This window comes from Propithecus coquereli, unplaced genomic scaffold, assembly GCF_000956105.1.
Source record: "Propithecus coquereli isolate 6110/MARCELLA unplaced genomic scaffold, Pcoq_1.0 Scaffold1, whole genome shotgun sequence".
NCBI lineage: Eukaryota > Metazoa > Chordata > Mammalia > Primates > Indriidae > Propithecus > Propithecus coquereli.
Window position 1 is genome coordinate 18,500,932 of NW_012133857.1, and position 23,048 is coordinate 18,523,979.

Consider the following 23,048-nt stretch of genomic DNA (forward strand, 5'->3'; position numbering starts at 1 on the left):
GTTTCCAATGTGCAAAACAGCTTTTAATTTGTTATATTTGTCATATTATATTAAGATTATATTGGTATAAATGACTTGACTTTCCCATTTAATCTAAAGCAAGTCTAATAACTTTAAAATTTCAATCAAACATTGAAAAACCAAAATAGATGGACTGGCAATTTAGCAAGGTTTACTCTCCCAGTCTAATAACACATATTGCTTTAAAAGTTCTCATTTTCACCTGCTTTCTCCCAGATCTCTGCACACTATACACTCAGCTGACTTTCTCACAGTATTAAGGAATGTGAATTTTAACCTGCTATGGGGCTTCTCCAAATTTGGTTACTTATGTGAGGCCATTCCTATTTTTTGGTAACACCCAGCTAGGTTGGGGTTAAAGATACACATATTAACAGGAAGCTAAATTATAAAAGATAAAGAAATATTTTCAGATCCATCATTAAAAAGAAAACAATGGAAACATCATAAGCACTAGGACTTTGGCTAACATTATAAACATGCAAAATCCCAACAGCTTGAATAAAATTGTTCCACATTCAAATGTAATAAAGGGTATCTGAAAAGAATTGAGAGTTGCAAGCACCATTTTGACTAAAAAGCAGTGAAGTCAAAGTTCACATTCTGAAGAATTAGATCGGGGTGGGGAACCTGCAGCTGGCCTTAAGGCTGCAGGTTCCCCACCCCTGAATTAGATCCTTCCTGGTTCTGATCTCAAATTCAACTCATCACAAGCTTTGTTCCACCAGTGTTGAAACCCATACGGAGCTTTCTAAACACACTGGCAACACAATTATGTAGAAGTCCTATCTCAGATGATCCAAGTTCAACACATTAAGTACATATTCAATTTACTCATGGGTAAGTCTGCTCAGACCCTAGTTACCCTACACAATTCTAACAAGCTTGGCAATCTCACTCGCAGCCCATAATAAATTAACAATCAAAAGCTGAAACGTGAGAAAAGTGCTAGAGACACAAATACTGTCAACAGCAAGAGGTGAACTCTAGCAGCATAGGAGGAATGGGAGCAGGGGGAACCACCAAAAGTGGACATTAAAAGGAAATCATGTGAGACCACTTAGAAGAGAGTCAAATAACTCTACATTCCCAAGTCCCAAGGCCATCCGACGGCACCCACCCCTTCACGGGAAAGAGTAATAATAGACATTGCTAATCTTCACCCTGAGCTATGAAGAAAAGGTTCCAATCTGCTCGAGAGACAGTGTGTAAGAAAGCCAGGAAAATTCAAATAGGTTGTAATTTATAAAGATTTCCCTCAGCATTGTTAATCATTTTTGAAAGTGTTGACACTTAAAGGGCGAGGCTCTGGTCGCTTGGGGAGTAGCCTTATGAAGAAAGCTCCTTTTTCCCACCCCGTCAGTTAATGAAGCACTGCATGTGGACGCCCCACGTCGGAAGCCGTTCCAAGGATAGCATTCCAAAGTCAGCTATAACAACAAACAGCAGATGTCCAGAAGAGGCACCAATATCTCCTCCCCACACCCAAACTGTTTGAGAGGAAAAAATAAACCGAAAAAATGTGTGACCAGACAGACAAAATTGTCAATTAGTTGAAAAGCAAATTTCAAAGTCTCCAATGAGGGCACAAAAGAACCTTATAAAAAAAAAAAAAAAAAAAGATAAATCATTGTAATTTTCACAAGAAAAAGGAACCAAATATATTTCTCCTTGAACAAATGCCAGGCCTACAGGCAGATCTTCCAGCATGAGATGATCAAACCTGAAGAATTTCCCCAAGAGAGTGGACACTTCCAAAAAGCAAATTTCCATTTTAAAATAAGCATATTTATTGCTACTTTTTTCAGTTCAAGAATGTGGTTGTTAAACATTAAATTCTGGTTTCTAAACTCCTGTAATGGAGGAAGAATAGCCCACATTCAGAGTGGGGTCATATGAGGGATGAACACCCCCAAATTACTAAAAATTCATCAACTTAGCAAAAACCAGGACAGAGACATCTGGCCTAAATGCAACCATCGCAGCCAAATCTGAGCTGCAGTAAGTGTGTTTCCCACCAGCATGGCAGGCTATTTATCCACATATTTATTTTTAATTTCTTTTCCACCTCTTCTAGAAAGACTGAGGAAGATCCATGGCTGCAGACGGGTCCTAAAAGACCAGCCCTGTGCTGTCTTCCCACATTTTCTTTATGTTCAGAAAAAATTTCATGGGAAAACCACACTCCCACCCAAATCATCCAGAATACAGGTCACAACACCAAGGAGGATGAAGCAATCCAGTGGTTCCGCCATATTCTTACTTGTTTCTGCCAGGTCACACAGGAGTAGGGTGACCAACTCCTTCTGGTTTGCCCAGGATTTTTCCAGTTTTCATGAAAGTCCCACATCCTGGGAAACGCCTCACTCTCAGGCAACTGGGATGGTTGGTCATCCCACAGGAGCACTGACATCCACACATCCCCATGGGCTGCACCCAGAAACGTGGTTTTGCACGGCCTCTTGAGAGACACAACTCTATTCAAGCAAGTGGGAATCTGTTGGTCAGACTTGGGTTCAAATCCCATCCCTTCTGCTTCCCAGTAGTGTGAACCTAACCTCTCTAAGCCTCAGTTTCTACATCTATAAGACAGAAATAACAATATAACATAATTCTCACGTGGAATTATATGAGCATTGAGTGTGATAATGGGCCCAAACTAAACTTTCTGTTATATAAGCTATCTAATATCATACCTATTATTTCCCTCTCATTATTATACTATAATCATATAAGTTAGTGTTAACACATTATTTATGAATTCCATGATCTTTATTATTAAGAACAAATTGCTCCTCCCCCTACCTCACAACTAACACTCTCAGTTGGGAACCCTGCTATAGTCATTGCTACAAAAATAATATCACCATACACACCAAAAAAATCCAAGCGATACTTCTCTTTGCAATCCAGTCAAAATAACCAAATTGGGTACATCCGGACCCACAAAAACAACCCCAAAATTTACCACTTGAACAAAAAAGTAGATATTCCTCCACCTTGTTCCTTGTCATTAATTGTACTCTCTCTTTCTGCTCTGCCCATCTGGAAGCGCCCTATGCTATCTGCATTACCAAGGCTGTTACATCTAAACAGACCAAGGTGAAACCACCATTTTCCCTTCCTCTGTGACTATTCAGATGCAATTCCATGTGAAACTGCAGACTCTCTTTAGAAAGAAATGGAGGGAAAAGTGGACAACTTCAAGAATGTGTCTAAAAGGTGTCAACCTAAGACCCAACACTAGGCAAACAAAAATGCTCACAAGACCAATGCTAATATGGTGAACGGCCCTTGCATCCAAGAAGCAAAGTCCTGAAGAATGTACACTAGGTATAGTCTCATGCATAAAAGGGGCATCGCTGGCCTCCTCTCTCTAGCACAATCCCTGCGTTACCCACCTTCCTTCCCAGCATCGATTTATCTTCAAGCAATCTGAGCCGATGAAATCCTTAGGTATATCCTGATCACTGTCTGCTGGACCTATGTCAGCAAACCTCTTCTACTTCTTTAATAATTTCTCCTTTACTTGGGAAGCACAGCAGCATACACACAGGCATTAACAATAGCTTCAAGATGACAGTGAAATTCAAGGACACCCCTTTTATGGAGGATTCTTTTCCTCATACTCATGAAATGTGAAAATTAAACAAATTGTTTGTTTCTATGGCTCTCGGTCATATTCTTTCTTTTGAGATAATAATTTGTATTATTTTGCACACCAGAGTAGGAGCTCCCAAAGAAAGGTGAGATGGCAGGGCTGCTACTAGCCCAGGTGGCCCCCTTTGTGCAAATTAGAAAAGGAAGCCCCTTCCTCAAGATATGTTACTTCCATCTGCCAGAACACTGCTGCAATATACTGATTTTGTTGGAGTATGGGCCTGTGTTGCCATTTTCTGACAAACTGCCATCAAATGGATGAAAATCTATCACGTCCACAATATAAATGGCACCCTCTAGAGTTGTGCAGTGCCCAATCTACACAACTCTGTACGCTGGTTCTGAATGTCACACCTTCATCTTTGGAGTACCACAACACTTCAGATGAATTGGTTGTCCCTTGGTACACACTGTAAATCGGTTCCAGGACCCCTGCATATACCAGAATCCACACATACTCAAGTCCCACAGTTGGCCCCAAGGATCCCTCCATATATGTGGGTTTCACATCCCAAGAATACTGTATTTTTGATCCTCATTTGGTTGAAAAAAATCTGCATATAAGTGGACCAGCACAGTTCAACGCTTTCTTTTTTAAGAGTCTATTGTAATTACTTGTGATTTACTTAAAAATTGTCCTGACAAGTCAGATTCAAATATTGTCTGTGTGTGTACATGTACATGTATGTACCTAGATTATTTAAGGCTAGATTCCTGGCCCACAGTCATGAGAACAGCTATTCTTGATATTTCAGGAAGAGAAATTTAAAAATACGTGCTATACTGAGGCAATGACAGGATGGGAGAAAGAAGAAAAGGGAAAAACTAGAAGTTTTGAAACAATCAGTTTATTCCCAAGGCAAAAATATTTATCCTTATCTTGCATAACCAAAAGTTTTACTAATGGTCATAAAAATAATTGCATCATTTCAAAATCCCATTGCTATAGCACAGGAATAAAGCTTACCATGTGAGCCTCTTCTTAAATAGTTTTACTTTTAGCGCCCATCAACTTCACCTTTCCCACCTTTAGTTTCTGGCCTTTAAATGAGACCACTAAGAGTTCACAAGGCCCAGGATAATGAGTTTTCCAGAAACAGGATCCCAGTTTCCCAAACAATGGGAGGGCCAGACTGCCACAAGAGCTATGGCTTAAAGAAAGGAGATAATTCAAGAGTAAAAATCTGTAAACAAGCCAATTTCTTATGATCTGCTCTGCTTGCAAAGCACTAATGCAGGCATTTTGCTTTTCCTCACCCTCTCATATCATCACTGTAAGCATCAGTGAATGTAGCATGGCCAAGGAAAACAGCTTTATAAAGAGAGGGGAGGAAAACAGCCCAGTTGAGATTCTAACCACGGCTGGGTCCCCTTCTTGCTGCTTCAGCTGGATTCACTCCTTTTATTCTCATAACACAAAAGGTTTTCTTAGTCCCATTTTACGAAGGAGGAAACTCAGTCTCAGAAAGACTAAGTCTCAGAAAGACTAAACAACTTGGTCATACAGCTATTAATGGTAAGCCATGTCTGGTTCTAAAGCTCTTGGCCTCCTGCTACGGCACACTGCTCTGGGTAGAGCCTCCTATGTCCACAGGTCTCCTGCAGATGCAGATTCTAATTTCGGAGGCTTGGGGCAGAGCCAGAACTGCTGCATTTCCAGCAAGCTCCCAGAAGATACCAATGGTATGTTGGCTGCTGGACCACACTTTGAGTAGCAAGGCTTTGGACCTGGTTCTCAACAGGGGATGATTCTGTCCCCCAGTGGACATCTGGCAATGTCTGGAGACATTTTTCAGTGACACAACTGGTGAGGGGTGGGTATTGCTACTGGCATAATGTAGGTGGAGGTCAGGGATGTTGCTAAATAGCCCCCAACAGGCCAAACCCCCATCCACAACAAAGAACTATCCAGCCCAGAATGTCAACAGAACTCGTGCAGAGTCGAGAAACCCTCAGAGGTCCCAAGTTCTTTTAGATTTCTTCCAAAGCTGCTACAGTTTTACAAACTTGCACACAGGGTCAAAGGTAGCTCCAGTACTTTAAAAAGCCTCCATAAATCAAGATAGAAATGTTGATACCATACAACAGATGGCTGGAATATGATGAAGTTTAATTTCCTCACAAATATTCTGCCATTATGCTGAAGAAAATCAAATCAGCCGATTGTAAACAAGGGTTTCAGAAACTGCCCAGAATTTCTGTAAAGTTCTTGTTTCTTAGCACTGGAGGTCAAAATTGAAAAGGCAAAGGATAAGATTATTTTTAGGTGTAAATTTTATAATTTCCTGTTCTGGCAGCTCAAACATTTACCCTGTTAGCAAAGGTCACATGACACCATCTTTCATTATTCAGCATTGGCTATTGCTACCCGCCATCAGTATCGCACTGGGATGTTGTCATGCTTTGCACCCAGTGTCCACATGATTCCCGAAACTCAATTTAAAAAAAACACTCCTTCATCTGGATCTTCAACGTTCATAACACCAAAAAATTCATTCAAGTTTGACATTTTTGATTAAGTAACCATGCTACATTGTGGTGTTAAGAGAATCTCAAACACCACATTGTTTAATGACAGCATATGCTTTAGGAAGACCGTAAATTTGAATATAATTGGAGGGGTAAGTTAAAGTTTGGTTAAACTCATATAGCTTTTCTGAAAAGACGGGGGGGATATCTAAGAAAGGACATCGCATATGCTAGTGTATCAGCACCCCCCTACACACACTCCTCTGTCTTACTTACCTATCAGTGAACCGTTCCTCATCCCTAGGGACCCAGCCCAAAGGTCCCACCTTAACACCCCCCCAACAGGGTATCCGTCATCCAGTGTCCCCTCAAGACACAGTTTACAGTTTAAAGGCTCTCAAATAAAACAACTGAATGAATGAGTGAACTCTTTTGTCCTAGATCACTCAGCTTTCTGGGTTCTCCCTCCTCTCTGAATACTTCCTTCTCAGTCTTCTTCACTGCTCTCCTTCCCCTATCTTTGTGTTGTTAAACACAGACACACCCCGGTTCTATCTTTGGACCCTCCTTGCTTGCAGGGGCATTAGGGAGGTTTCTAAACCCTACCTTTTGCAAATAGTTCCCACATCTGTATCTCTAACCTAGTCTTGTGCCTTGAAATGCAAACTCGTATTTTCAAATGGCAAACTCATCTTCCCCTCCCAAATCCCTGCCTCCTTCATGACTGTCAGAGGCATCATCACTGACCCTGTCATCAAAGCTGAAAACTCCAGCCTCTCTGATATCATTGCCCTCCTCATTCTTTACCTTCTTTGCTGTGGTTCCTATTCCAAGGCATCCTCTTTTACTCCTTTCCCTGTCTGTTACCACTGTCATCACCTTAATTCCACCTCAGGAACAGTCTCCTAGACTTTCAAAACTAACTCCTAAGTAGTGGGTTCAGGATAAAGGGGACAGGCATAGAAGCTGGTTGTAGAGAGAGTAAGGGTTGCACCTGCCCCTTGAGCAGCCCCTGTAACCTGTAATGCTGCAATATCCCCTGACTCTCCCCCCAACACACAAAGGAGGCAGTGTGACCTGATGATTAGGAATAGGGGCCTTAGGACCACCTTGATTGTGACTCTCTATAAGGCTCTGGGCACGGAAATCCACTTCCCTGTGACTCAGTTTCTTCATTTGTAACAAGGGGGTATTAATAGGCTCAACTTCATTAGGGTCATTGTGAGGATTAAATGAGTTACTACATGTCAAGAGTTTAGAACAATGCCTGGCACACCATAGGTGATTGATAAATATTAGCCATGCTGATGACAATGACCATAATCCACTTAGTATAACAATATCCCAAAGACTGCTATGATCACCAGTAATCAATAAAAAGACAGAGCAACATCATGAATTCCAGGTTCTAATCCACTGAGAAGGACATGGCACTGTTTCTGTGGTGTTCTTGCCAGGAATGCATGACCTTAGTCCAATCATGAGAAGACATCAGACGGGTCTGAAGTGAAGTGAGGGAAATTCAGCACGATAATTGATCAATATGCCTCAATGAGGCCAAGATCATGAAAGATAAGGAATTACTAAGGAACTGCTGCAAACTGCAAGAGGCTAGGAAGAGACAACAACTAAATGCAACACAGGCTCCTGAGACAGCAATAAAAGGACATTGGTAGAAAAATGACTGACATTTAAATGAGGCCCTTAGTTTAGTTAATGGTATCACAGCACACCAGGCAGAAATGGTAATTTTCTGGTTCTCACACTGGTACTCAGGTGATGTAAGATGTTAACACTGGGGGAGACTAGGAGAGGGACCGTTGGAAACTCTCTGCATTACTTTTTTGCAAATTTTCTATAAATCTAAAAATAATTCAAAATAAAAGGTTGATCCTCCACAAAAGAATACCAATGAAGCTTCACTCCAAAATCATTCCACAAACATTTATGGGGCTCTTATGTACCAAGGACGTTGCTAGGTTCCATGGAAGCACCAGTGAAAGGGACATGGTTCTTCCTCTGGATATGTCACAGTCTAGCGAGAAAGGCAGTCAAGTAAATGGACACTTAACAATTGCTATTAATATGAGCCATGTATACACAGGCAGGGACCTAATCCAGTGTGGCGCAGGAGGGAGTGAAAGCGAGGACATCTGCAGAAGGTAACACCTGGACTGAATATTGTAGGACAAATAGGGGATGGTCAGGTGAGGGTGGAAGAGGAAGGGAGCCAGGCAAGAGGGGAGCCACACAAACACAGCACAGAGCCCAGAGGTTGGCTGTTCAGCAAAGCCAGAGTTTGAGCTGATGGGGAGGCAGGGGAGAGAGAAAGAGTAGAAGACGAGGCTGAAAAAACAAGCAGGACTTTGTGAGCCAGGCTCAGGAGTTTGGACCTTGTCTTTCAGGTGATGGAGGATACTGAAAGGGCAGACTTACATTTTTCTAAGATGATTCTGATAGCGGTATGAAGAATGATCTATAAGAGATACAAAGCTAGGGATCAGTTCAAGACCATGCCAAAGGTAAGAGCAATGGAAATGAAAAAATATGGGCAGACCCAAAAGTTAGTAGAGAGACAGAGTAAGCAGGATTTAGGGATACACTGAAGGCAAAGGGTGTGGTATGCTGAATAATGGCCCCACAAAGGTGTCTGCCTCCTAATCCCCCAAACCTGTGCATATGTTGCTTTACGTGGCAGAAGGACTTTGCAGATACAATTAAGGATCTTAACATGAGAACATTACCTTGGATTATCTGGGTGGGCCCACTGTAATCGTAAAAATTCTTATAAAAGGGAAGCAAGCAGGTCAGAGTCAGAGGGAAGGAACTATGACAAGAGAAGCAGGGGTATTTGGAGATGTATCAGAGCTGGCCTAGAGATGGACGAGGGGGCCATGAGCCAAGGATTGCAGAGGGCCTTTAGAAGCTGGAAAAGGCAAGGGAATGAGTTACCCCGTAGAGCACCCGGAAGGAATGCAGGCCTGCCCTCACCTTGATTTAGCCCAGTGAAACTGATTTCAGACTTCTGACACCCAAAACCATAAAAGAATCATGTATTTGGTTGTTATAACCACTAAATTTGTGGCAATTTCTTATAGCAGAAATAAGAAACTAATATAAGGGGTGATGCAGAAAGAGAAATTGATGATAATTCCTGCGCTCTGATTTGGGTTGGGAGGTACACAGTCAAGGCCACAGGAGCAGAACAGGTGGGGAGAAGACAAGAAGTTCCATTCTGGACAGGCTAAACTTAGGATGTTTCTGCAACCCACAACAAGTCCACTGGGCAGTAACATATATGGTGCTGGTGGTCAGGAGAGAAGTCCAGGCTGGGGATAGAATTTTCCACAAAGTTGGTCCTTTGTATATACTTAATTAGGTCTACTAGATTCTCATCTTTTAATAAAAAGGTCAGTTGCAGGAGTCCTATTGTTACCATTGTTATAGTTATGATATATACTATGAGGAGTGATTATTTCTACAGGCAAGAGTAGGTAGGGAAAGAACTATGTATGTAAATTCTAACAGCATAGTACCTACATTACCCTGAGGAAATCACGACTTCTCTGTGTCTCAATTTCCTCATCCATAAAAAGGGAATACATTCTAACTGGGATTAAATTTATAATGAGTGCTTGGCATTTAGTTGAGTGCCCAACACAAAGTAAGTGCACAATAAGGGGCAGCTATTATAAGTACGGCTTATATACAACTCATTAAAAATATTTTGATAAATCATAAGAATTTCTTATATCATCAAAAAAGTTATAACAACTTCTAATTATTTCAAGCTTTCTTTCCCCAGTCATTTTGTATATACATCAAACAATTTGGTCACTTACTATCTGATATTAAAGATATAGATGGCATGATCTCTCCTCACAAGTTGTACACAGTTGTGGCAGAAGGCAGATATGAATAATGATAGAGAACAGTGTGCACGGTGCTAGTGACATTGAAGATGAGTATGATGTGATTCCTGCTCTCAGGGAATTCACAGTCTTGAGAGCAGACAGACAGATAAATAATGGTAGATGAACATTTATTGAGCACCTACTAAATGCCAAGCTTTACAGGTATTTAACACGCATTACATTTAACTCATTCAAGGCCAGCAAATCAGATACTTCCCATACAATAGAATTATCTCTATAATGGTCTGAAGCAATTACAAAGGGAAACCAAGACAGTGGAGAGAAGATCACCCTTGAGTTTGCATAGCCCAGTACAAACACCCATACCCCAACAAGTGACCTGTAAAATACCACCCAGCAAGGTTTGCTCCTGAGGAGAGAAGGCAATGGTTTGCACGAGGAACATGCACTTGCTTTACAAGGAGACCAACTGATGTGAAGGCAACTCCTGCTTATCCCTTCTGATTTTTCTTCAAGGAAACATAAATACATTCGTTGATCCAAGCCCTGTAAAGTATTTTGCATAGGTCATGTCACTGGAGACCAAAGAGTAAACTTGCACAGGAGAATGCAAAGGTTTTGTAGGAGGCAGAGAAAACTGCTCATCAAAATTCTATTAGGCTGGAAGCCTCCTGTAGCATTCTCAGGTCTCTTGCAAAAGTGCAAACCGGCTACCAGAAATATGACAAGAAAGACAATTAACCTCATAAAACAATGCAGATGAAAACACAATGGGAAGAAAATGATTAAGGTTAAAATAAGAGGGGGGAAATTAACATATTAAGAGAAAGAATAAGATTTTAAATGAAATCGTAATATAAACCAGATGAGAAACCTAAATAGAAAAGGAAAGTTTCAAAGAAAACAAACCCGAGAGGAGAGGAACTGGGTGGGAAGAAATGACTAGAAGTTATTTTGACTTTCTACAAAACGGCAGAGGGTACATTGGTTCCCATTTCTGAAGTCAAGTCCTCTGCGAGGTCTCAAGCAAGTTAACTGCCCTGAGTCATGGGACAATGTCAGCACCTACATCTCATAGAGCAGTTCTGAGAAGTTACTGAGTCCAGCACAGAGCTTTGTGCCTGCACTTAGTGAATCTTCCATCTACAGTGGTGCTGATGACAATGACGATTTATGCTACTAAACAGCACCCCACTGGGACCTCCCAGGACCAGAGTCCATGAGCTCTATCCATATGATAAGCCCACATGGATCCCTCAGGAGGCTGCTGTGATTTCAGGAAATGAGATCATTTTGGACCATTCTCCTTGAGTCCTCTATGCCATACACATTTGTGACTACAGGGCAACAAAGCAAGGAGCCAGCATGCCAAGATAACCACAGCGTAGAAAAGGGGGAAAAGATGACGAGTTTTTCAAAAAGGTTTCTTGTCCTCTAGAGAAGCCTGTGGTATCAGTATGTCTTAGACACAGACTTAGACACGCACGCTCGGCACAAGCGTCCTCAAATGTCCACTAAACTCCTGTGATCGCGCTACCTGTAAGAGTTGCTTAGGCGGCATCCTAACAATACCCACTGAGGTTGCGCCTGGTAGGTTTTTAAGACGCCTCGAGTTTCCAGCGTGCAATTGGCAAGGATCCAGTCATTGTGCAGCGTTCTGGCTTTTAAAGTAACAATGGCTTGAGTCCGTAAAATTGTCTAAACCTTGATATGCATAAAAGCACTGCAACAGAGACCACTGGCAGGAACACCACTGAGTATCATGAAGGTACAGTGTAATACCTACATCAAGAGTCATCTCTGCTATCTAAGGCACAATCAGATTTTGCCTCTTCCTTGCTATGTGGACACTGCCGGGATGACAAAGGCCTCCTCCACCCTTTCAAAAAAGATCACCTTGCATTCTTATTTGGATTATGGAGGGGAAAAGTAACATTTTAAAGGAGATTATTTGTCTAAACCAAGATTAATTTTCCAGTGCACTAATAAGTGCACATAGATGGTGAGGGAGCTCTTGATTCTGGGTTCAAGTGATTAGATCAAAAGAGGCTTTGGTTTTTTTAAGCAACTCTTTAGAGAAATATTTTTAAGGCTGGCCAAGAGATAGGAAAAGAAAGTGGCACTAATAAACCTAAAAGAAGTTAAGTTTAGAGTGGTAGCTAATCTAGCTAAATAGGTTTCTGAATGGAAGATGTGATAAGTGTTGATAAAGCTTTCCTCGGTAAGTGACTACTGGCCCCAGTGTGTGGCACTCGAAGCACAGAAACCCTACCACAAATCTGTAAGACTTTCTGCAAGAAAAGAACTTTGTTCCTTCAATAACTTTTTATAACATGCACTAATTCATGCTGGCAGTCGAAATCCTCCCATCAAAATCCATTCTGTGATCAGACTGAGTTCAAAGATACATGCAGGGTAAAAAGAAAAACTCAAGTCTAGAGAAAACTGGGGGCGGGGGGAATGGGAATAAATAAAATCCTATAGTCTGAACTTAAAGTTTTAGAGTCAGGAAAAGAGGACAAAACTAGATAACTTGGTCAAGTGGGTCAAAAAATAAAGGTTTTGATTGCATAAAAAGCCAAACATGAGTTCAGATTTTTAATGTGAGATGCATAAATGCTTGCTATTTTAATATTTGCCTTTACTTGAGATGTAGTGGGACTCTGCCTGAGGCAAGATTTTCTAATAGCAATAATAAAAATACTTAATAGTACTTACAGCAAAGCATGTGTGGTCACAATGTTTTAAAGGGGGGAAAGAAAAGGTAATTCTGAACATCTGTACTGCATTTCCACATGATAAAACCACTATACTCCAAAATTATTCTGAAGTTTGGTGGTGCTGGGTGAGGGGGAGGCAGTTCATGTAGAGAAATGCTTATTTAAAAAACAGAAAAGAAGACTCAAAAGGCCATTTTGGGGAAAGCAGGCATGGCAACCTCTATTGTAAAATAAAACTGCCAATTAATTGTGAGAGTCCGGTAGTCAAAAAGTGAGGTTTATATGTCTTTCTCAGATCCATAATTATTAGCTCCATAAATATACACCTGAGAATCAAATGTTCTTTTATTTCCCCAAAGTCCCAATCTTCCCATATGGTATCTCAGATCAAAACACTACCTCCAACCCCTCCCTAGATTTCTTTTCCAGGATGTGCCTCATTTCCAGCCCTACATTTTCTGAGAGGCAAGGAGTGAGGGAGCAGGGAGTCGGAGGAAGCTTCTCTGTGAGTCTCTCCCTCTGTCTATCTCTGACTGCCCCACACACACCACTTCTGTTTCTTTTCAGGCTCAAACTCCCATCCCCAGCTCCCCTCAGCACATCTGTTTCCTAGCTCAGTCCCCTACAGTCAGTCTTCAGGTAAAGAAGAAACCTGCTCTGGGCTGCCCTTCTCGGTAAAACCTAGCTGCTAGCAGGTGGGGCTGGGAATGACTCTACTTGCCATGGCCCCAGGTCAGCCACCAGCGGCATGTGTCACTCTCTCTATATCAGCAGTTCACAGCGGAGATGATTTTGCCCCCCAGGGGCTATTTGCAATGTCTGGAGACACTTTTGTTGTTGTTGTTGTTGTAGTCAAAATTTGGGGAAGGGTGTGCATAGAACCTCCACCCTTCCCCAAATTTTGACATCTATTAATTACAGGTGGAGGATGCTGCTCAACATCATACAATGCACAGGACAGCCCCCACAACAAAGAATTATCCTGCCCCAAATGTCATTAGTGCCGAGATTGAAAACCCCTGGGCTACACCAAGGAAGCAAAATCCCAGGAATAGGCAGTCTTTCCCCAACACTAAAAATGCTCAAATGTCTGCCAACCCAGCCCAAAGAGCATCCAGTAGGATCTGACTGCCTTCGATGCAGGAGGAAAGGCAGAGGGTGGTAAGGGACCTTTCAGCTGTCCCCTTGACCAGGTCCTGGCTTATCTGATTAAGAACACTTTCCATGGGAAAGCCCAGCAAGTCTGTGCACACTAACAATTACCACCTGTAAACGTTTCAACACGACCTGTATACATACACACAGGCGGTTTCTCTTTCAGGTCAGTTCCTTCAAAGCAGCCATAGATTTTAAAGCACTAAGTGTGTAGAACTAAAATGTGTCAACAAACACAAGTATTTAAAAAGAGAAGGAGGGGGAGGAAGCCCCATGTTTTCATTAGGTCAGGAAGTCCTAATTCTTTTAGAGGTTTGATGGCAATCTCCACTTCTCTGTAAGTTAGAGACTTCTCTCCCAGTGCTTTCTGAATCCACATGGGTACCTTCCCGCCCCTCCTGAAAGAGTGGCAGACTTCTGTGATAACTGGCAATCCCCAGGGCACTGAAAATCGAGAGAACAGACTCACAGGTCTAATAATTATAAAAGAAAAATGGGCAGAAACGACAGCAAAAATACTGTTTCCTCATTTAAAAAAACTCGAAAGCTTCACGTGAAAGTAGTAAGATTTGATATTGTAAAAATAACTAATTGCGGATAGGTTTTTTTACCAAATGTCTGCATTCAAAAAACTACTTACTTATCATCTAAATCAGGGGTCAGCACACTTAAAGAGCCAGTTAGTAAATATTTTAGGCTTTGTGAGCCAAGAGGCAAAATAAGAGGATATTATAAAGGCACTTATGTAATCATTTCAAAAGTAACCATTCAAAAAGGTAAAAACCATTCTGAGCTCCCAGGCCATAAAAAAACAGGCTGCAGGCCACATTTGGCCTACAGGCTATTGTTTGCCAACTCTCAATCTAAAACGGTTGTAAGTCTTTATAATTTTTACTCTAAAGTCTCATTCACATTTCTTTCCTTTTTCTACAAACTACTTATATATAACTACATTTTTTTCTTTAGTGGGGATTTAATTCATTCTTTATATGTTACAGCTGCCATAACCATAGCCATTCCTAGGAATCACCCAGCAGCAGTTCACTCTGCCTTTGCAACACTCTATCCGAAACACGTAAGAGGTCCTTCACCCTATATGCCAAACTGAAAACACAAATAAAGGAGCCCCCTTTCACATCCAAGCCAGAGCGGGTGGGAGAGTAGATATTGCTTTTCCAAATTTCAGCCAATTAGAAGAGCAATGAAATGGGCACCTCTTAGGAGTTATAAATACAATTTTAATGTCTCACCATTGACACAGAAAGAAACTCAAAATACCCAATGAAAACTAGATTAAAAGTAAAGTCAGTCTGGGGAGGCAAAGCAATTCTTCTTGGCAGTGAAGTAATTAAGAAGTTCAAAAATTGAAAAAGAAAGCTGGCTTTGAACCGATGAAATGGGAAAGGTCCAGTTCTAAGTGCCACCCATTTGTCCTCATTCTCTGCTCATAAAAATTCACCTACTCCCTAAGAATTTATGGAGAGCCAAGTCCCTTCATCTTCATAAGCTGAAAATGGAATGGGAAGACCTAGCCCTGGTGCTGCCTCCAACCTGGCACTGTTTAATCTTTCCACTGCTCTGTGACCTCTTGGATTTACAGTCCCCGATTCACCAGGCTCTGATAAGATGTGGTAAGAAAATTAAACAGAGACTTTTGCATTTTTTCTTTTGTTGCATTTACAGAGAAAATAACCCTGAGCAAGAAGGCAGAAGACCAGGATTCTGGTCTCCAATCTACCCTGTCTCAGACTGAAATCCCTGGCAGCATCAAGGAGTGGTCAGGAACAAGGCACTTGGAACCAGCAGGGCCAATTTTAATCCCAGGTCCACTGCTACTTCTCTGAGAACCTGGACCAGTCACAACAACTCTCTAGGCCCCAACCTTCCCACCTGAGGTGCAAAAAAACCTACCATCCACCTCAGAGTATCATCGGGAGGATTAAGTGGCACTCCTGGGAAAATGATTCACACAGGCTGAACTTAGTAAGTTCCGAGTAAACACTACCTGTCATCACTGCTTAATTTCTCTGAACCTCCTTGTCCCCCCAGGGCTGCTGGAAGCTTCAGAGGAAATCATTAAAATGGAAGGTGTTCTGTAACGTAAACTGCCAAGCCTCTTCCATGTGTAAGGTACTAGTTAATATTTCCACTCAAGACAGGTAGGGCTTTAGCATAGCTGAGTGTGTCTCAACTTTCTGTTGCCACAGCGTGGGAAACACACTTAAAATATTCACAGTGCCAGTGCTTGCAGTCCTTTCTCACTGCTGAGGCTTTATTTGTGGAGCACTGTTTTACCAAATGATGATGATGATAAATTATGTCAGCTACCAAAAAGATATTTTTCAGAGAGCCATCACACATCTATGGTAAAGCAGGAGGATGAGGGTGATGACAACAGCAATCTCTTCTCCCAGCACAACCTCCTGACATTCTCATCCCTCCCTGGTGGCTCTCCCCACACCCTACCCGTCACTTTCTTTTCTCAGTAGGTTCCATAATGCCCTCTGTCTAATGGCTCCCTGGGGCTCCACCAGTCTCTGTCACTGTAAAAAGTAGCCAATTACACTCACTGAAATGAATACCATTTCAAATTAGCATCCAGTGTTCGAACTTTAAAGAATGTACTAGAATTTTAAAGACAAGGCAAATGATGCTAAACAGAAATGAATGTATTTCCTATGTCATCAGAAATGTAAGGGTAAAAACTATGCAATCCCACTTTTGGATGTGTTGCCAATCTGTCAAAATGCCTCATTGGCATCCATCCTGCATGGAGTACGTGGAGAAAACGGAGCTCGGTGAGAACAAAGAGACTGTCTCAAGCTGGCATCAGCCACTGAAAATTCCACATAATCTCAGAAGAGATACCATATTCAAAATAAATGCTTACTCAGAAAGAGGCACAAAGGAGAAGTATTCAGATAAATATTAATACTAGAAGAAGTACGTAAAAAGGCAAGCTGTAATAAAAGTGAGCAATAGTCAGAAATGCCTTATGCACTTTGAACTGAACTTCACAATCATTTCTTTATCCACGTTCTCAACCTTGGCTGGGCAGTTCCACCAGGATTTCATCAAACAAAACATCCAAAGTCCTTCCTCAACCTCAGCCCCTCCTGCTGACAACTCTTGCCTGTTATAGCACTGTTGCACCATCTGCCCACACACAGGTCCACAGGGGTTGTTTGTTCCTCAAAGATCCCAGCACACAGTTCTTAAGTTGTCAAAGTCCTGCCTGTAGGTGGAGATGACCTTTCCCTTCAATGTCCGTGGCCACCACCCAGATTCAGACTCTTGGTCACCTGAACAACCACAGTACCCTTCTAACTTCTTCCCATCCAATCCACTATCAGTTGAGCATCTTCTCTGGCCATGTCATTCTCCAGGGCAACTGCCTTCCAAGCCTCCCCAGAACCTACGGAGAAAAGGCCAATTCCCTGTGTCTGGTACTCAGAGCCTTCAGTGATCTGATTCCAAATGACCATCTCAGCTTTATTTCTTTCTCCTCCTTAAAGGCAGAGTTGCAGCTGTTCCAAACTCACCGTGCCCCAAACCCACCGCAGACCCCAGTTCCCACCCCTGTGGCTTGACTCAACCATCTCTTCTCCAACTGTGCTTCCCTACCACCCCATGTGTTGAAATTATTTTTTGTCTTTAAAGACCAGCTCTGCCATGGATGAAGCCAGTCATCAGCTCTCCTGCCTCTATGTTGCCCAGCATCTGAATGCATTCAAGGCCCTCTTGGTGCACCAGCCCAAGAAGCAGGAGCATGTGATGGGGACAAGTACAGACTCTAGAGCCAGAATGTCCACCTCCTGATCTTGGCTCTAGCATTTGCTATGTGTGATTGGGGGAAATTACTTACCTCATTGCACCTCAGTTTCTTTATCTATGTAATGAGGATGACGACAACAGTATTTACTTAGTACAGCACCTGGCACAGAATAAGCCTTGAAAAGAGTGAGATGCTTCTCTTATTGCCTACCTGAATCTCTGCACGAGACCACAAAATTGTCACTGATACTCCCAGAGCATCCTGCACATGGATGCTTAACAAATATATGCCCAATGATGTCCAACACATTTTGAAAAAAATGAAAGGAGACTTCCAGTTACAGTTACCCTCAAAGTTCCTGTTCCACTCCAAACACAGAGCAATGATGAAGAAAACATGAAAGAACATGGAGCTTGTACAATCCCTATGAACTTTTCCAATATTGACAAAATAAACCACAGAGCAGTTCTCGAGGTATTTACCATATTTTCACTCATTAAAATATTTATTGAGCACCTACAGGCAATATTTGAGGCCCGGGAATACGATGGAATGTACTGATCAGGTAAGAAACTTACTGTATTAAAACAGGGACCAACTGTTCAAGTTCTGTACTATGTACAGGAAACAGCCTTTGTAAAAGATCAGGTATATAAAAATGTTTTGTTTATATGTTTGGGAATATTTTCTGTAATAAGCGTTGTTGGTAGAAATAGACTGTATTGAATATGTAGAGTCAGAATTAGAAATGCCTGCATCAGCAAAATCATGGCTCAGTCAGCAGAACTGGAGACAAGTGTGTGTTAAAGAGAAAGAGGCCATATGGTTTTGAGAGGCAGAATTGGCATGGCATTTAGAAGTCTGGGCAGAGATTATATGGGGGAGGTTTGAGCCATCAGTAAAAGGTCTAATAGCTCAAGAACTTCTAGCTAACAGCCTTTGCTCTGGTCAACCTCCCACTGGTCTGGGGACAACCTGTATAAATAAACCAGGAGACCAAGATATCATGTTACCTGTTTCTCCTCTCTGTCCCCCACAGCATGGAGGGAAGCCCAGGTCCTGTCTCCTGGGGGTTTTGTTCATCCTGGGTTTTAACAACTGTGGCCACCAATGACTTAGGTGCTCTCTGCCCTTGCTACCAAAGAAAGGCAAGCTACCAAAAGGGATTAGCATAGGAGATCAATAGGATTAGCAGCAGAACATATATCCTTTCCCTTCAAGCATCTTACAGTGAGAAGTCCAAAGACCCCTAATTCTCTTTTAAGGACCCATCAAAAAAATATTAAGCAGAGTAAGTATGAGATGATCCTGGTTTATAAATCCATTTTTTTCTTTAATGAGCTCAATAGTATTTTAGACACTCGATCACTAAAACCTTTACATGGAACAGTATGTTCTTTGCAGAAAACGCTAGAGAACAAGGTAAACTATTACCACATCAAACAATGTCTTATCAAATCAACCTATAGCCAAATGCATCAGACAACACTCATGAGTAACAGTGAGTTTCAGCCAACCCTTGGCACACATTATTGGCATATTGCTTGTAGTTCCTGGGTTTTGATCTTCCAAATAAGTTGAGATCAAAACCTTTTTGTTGTTGTTGTTTCCTGCCAGACAAAGAAGTGGTTTCACCCTCAGCCTTTCAAGACCACTGAAAGACAAGACACTAAAGCAGCCCAACCCACCCCAGATGCAACTCATGCCAACTCCAAATCTCCTAAAACAATATGCTAATCAAGGCCAGGAGATGGGGTTTATGTGAGGTCCACCACCCCTGTCTGAGAATGAATCATAAAACCACTAGCACTCCATTTCCCAGCATTGCACCTCCTAGCCCCAACCTACTTGAACTGTGTATAAGGAAAAAGAAATCAGGAACACACTGAACGTAAAACCTCAAGTACATTTTAAATCCTGTTTGAGATTCATTTAAATTAACAGAGGTCAGGCAACTTCTTTATACAAGCTGAGTTATTCTTACTGTTTTAATAACAAAAACAGTCAGACACATTTTTCTACTAAAAAATAAAAAATACCCTGACAGAAGTAAATTCTAAAACTCAGAGACTATGGAAACAACTTAGAGTAAACACTGTCTTACAGAATAACTAATGAAGGAAATTACCCAGTTATTTGGCAATGGGAAACAACCATTTGTACATTATTACGTATTTTGTAGGTCACAGATTTAAAGCATTATTTTTATTTTCTAGCACGGCATTTTTCAGAACTGTCTTTCAGAGAACACCAGTGCAAAAAGAGAAAAGCAAGTCAAGTCAGAGTAGCTCTGACTTCCCTAGTCCCAATCTTAGACATGACTAATGCACATCTGCACGTTCAAGAGTCAGGATCCTGCAGTAAACTCTGTGGAATCCAGCATTTCCCCAAGTTCATCTGGCCCTGCAGCCCTTTTTCTCTCATAATACATATTAACAGCCCACAAAATGGCTGTTCTGCTGAGCACACTCCAAGAAAGATTCTTTTGGAAAAGGGACATAATGAAATGGTTTCAGAGCTGAGACTCTGGAGTCCGCCTGATTCGAATACCAGCTTCATCATCTGTTAGCTTCCTAATGTCGCTTGTCCCTCAGTTCATGCAGGTAAAATGGGAAAAGAGTAATAGCACCTACCTCCTCAGCCACAGGACTGGAACAGTCCTCTGAGATCCTCACGTGCTAGTTCCTTTCTGTCATTCAGGTCTCAGTGCATGATGCTACCCCTCCAAGAGGCCTTCCCTGACCAGCCGCTATGAATTGGTCCCACCCAGGTCCCTACTGCTTTACTCTTCTTTTCTTTCATGACATATCTCTATTTAACTACAAAATTATCATCTATTTCCCCCAATAGAATGCAAGCGCCATGAAGCTAAACTTTATTGGTTATCATTGTTATAGCCTAAAAGAGATCTTCTATATGTATTCATCCAATGAATGAAGGAAGGAATGCAAGGATTAATGAACGAATGAATGAATGAGGTGGTTGTGAGACTTCAGTGTGAATGAATGTAAAGTATTCTTTATGGTGCCAGAAACATAAGCACCCATACAGATGCTGTTTTGGAAACTTCTGATGAACCATGAGTGGTTAATGTACTCGTAATCCTGATTTTTCCAATATTTAACTTTCTGACTCCACAGTACCTCTTCTTGCTGTACTACGGGTAAACATTTCACAGCATTTATTTAGAGATGTGCCAGTAAACAGGCTTTGAGGAATGGGCGAGGGAATGGAGGAGACAGGCCCTGAGAATAGCATTTGTGAATTTCCATGGTGTAAATACTCCAACCATGACCAACTTCAAGCCATCAATGGTTTAATACTAGGCTCATAAGATTCCCAAAAATTTGATAAATGACTCTTGCAAGCCAGTACAACCCTTCTCTTGGGAAGGGTCCCTCCAACCCGCCAAGTATTGCATGGTGTGATGGCTCACACCTGTAATACCAGCACTTTGGGAGGCTGAGATAGGCGAATTGCTTGAGGCCAAGAGTTCAAAATCAGCCTGGGCAACACAGCTAGACCCCATCTCTACAAAAAATTAAAAAATTAGCCAGGAGTCCCAGCTACTCAGGAGGCTAAGGCAGGAGGATCACATGAGCCAAGGAGTTCCAGGCTACAGTGAGCTATGATGGCACCACTGCACTCCGGCCTGGGCGACAGACCAAGACTCCATCCCTACAAAAATTAACACACACACACATAATCATAATCAAGCCTCCAAGTCTTATTTGTTGAGTTCAAGTATAAAATCAGCTTTTTATAGAGAGCCATTTTCCATATTCTCCCTTCATGATGAGCCAAAATAAGGGCTATTGACTTTGGTCTGATGTCCATGAAAACTAGTTGAATATTTTGGGCTGCATTTTTCGTACCAATCCTCTGTGTGCTTTTGAACTGTCATTTAAGGCTCTAGACATGATCTATATTCACACCAGACCACTGTGATAACCAACCAACCTCAGAAAACACAAGATAAATTGTGTTCAGATTCATTTAAATGGAGAGAGCCACACAAGACACCCTCTACGACTTACTGCCAAGGAGCAGAATCTAATAGCAGAAGAGTGACTCCATCCTGACCAGAAGATCTCACCGGCGTGAGGGATGGTGCTGCAGATGGAGGTTTCTCTGGTATCACAGCCTTGTCGAACATGTAACATCACCCGTTGGTACCCAAAATATTAATAAAGCAATAGCTTTTTCCAACTATAGTGATCCTCTAGCAACCACAATTGTAAGACAACACAAGAAAAATTTCAAAATCCACAGTCTACATGTAAGTAATAATATGCCAGCAATTATTGTTTCCCTTCTGTAAACTAGGTGGTAGGTCCATGGAATAAGACAGGGAAAGCATTAGTTTCTGCTCCACTGTATCTGTTATCTATTGCTGTGTAACAAATCACCCCAAAATTCAGCAGCTTAAAACAGCATACATTTATTATCTCACACTTTCTGTGGGTCAGGAATCCAGGCAGGCTCAGGTGAGTTCTCTGCTTCAGGGTCTCTCACAGGCTACAATCAAGGTGTCAGCCTGGCACCTATCGTCTCATCTGAAGGCCCCACTGGGGAAGGATCCAATTCCAAGCTCACTAAGTGGCTGTTGGCAGTTTTCACTTCTCTGTGGCTGCTGGACTGAGTGCCTCCGTTCCTTACTGGGTGTTGGCTGGAGGCTGTTCTCAGCTCCTTACCACATGGGCCTCTCCACGTGGCAGCTTAAGTCATCAAAGCATGCAAGCTAAGAAGGCAATAGAGTCTGCTAGAAAGATGGAAGTAACTGTCTTATGTAACCTAATCATGGAAGTGACATTGACTTTCCATTACTTTTACCATATTCTATCATTTAGAAGCAAGTCATGAGGATCAGCCAACACTCAAGGGAAAAAGTTTACAAAAGGGTGTGAATCCCAAGAGGTAGGGATTGCTGGAGGCCATCTTATAAGTCCGCCCACCGCATTCACCCTCTTGGAATATGGATGGGAAGACTATGTCCAACAAAACATCTCTTAAGCATCTCATTATGAAACCAAGCCATGTAGTTTCCCAAACATGCTGCTAAGTTCTTCCGAAAACAAAACAAGGAAGAATAAGAGTCGAGGACATTAAGTTTGAAGACACAACAGTCTGTTCAAATGTTCTAAACAAATATAATCTACATCAAAGAAAACCACTGGGAGCATCTGCATTTTAGAAATCCCAACATGGAAGCCATGTCTTATGACCAACCAAATAAGTGACTCACAAGAAGGACTGCCCATTTGAACAGGCATTTTAATGCCAAGAAATCTAGTTTCGTCTCAAAGCAAATATCTTCTGGGATTTTTATTTATTGCTGTAGAATGTTTTGAAAATATATTTAATGCCATTTTA

General features: G+C 41.7%; 1 protein-coding gene across 2 annotated transcripts in view; it reads right to left on the bottom strand.

Annotated features, from left to right (window-relative positions):
- Positions 1-23,048, bottom strand: part of ERC2 (ELKS/RAB6-interacting/CAST family member 2) — an 894,383-nt gene that overhangs the window by 700,075 nt on the left and 171,260 nt on the right. The gene's annotated exons all lie outside the window — the stretch shown is intronic.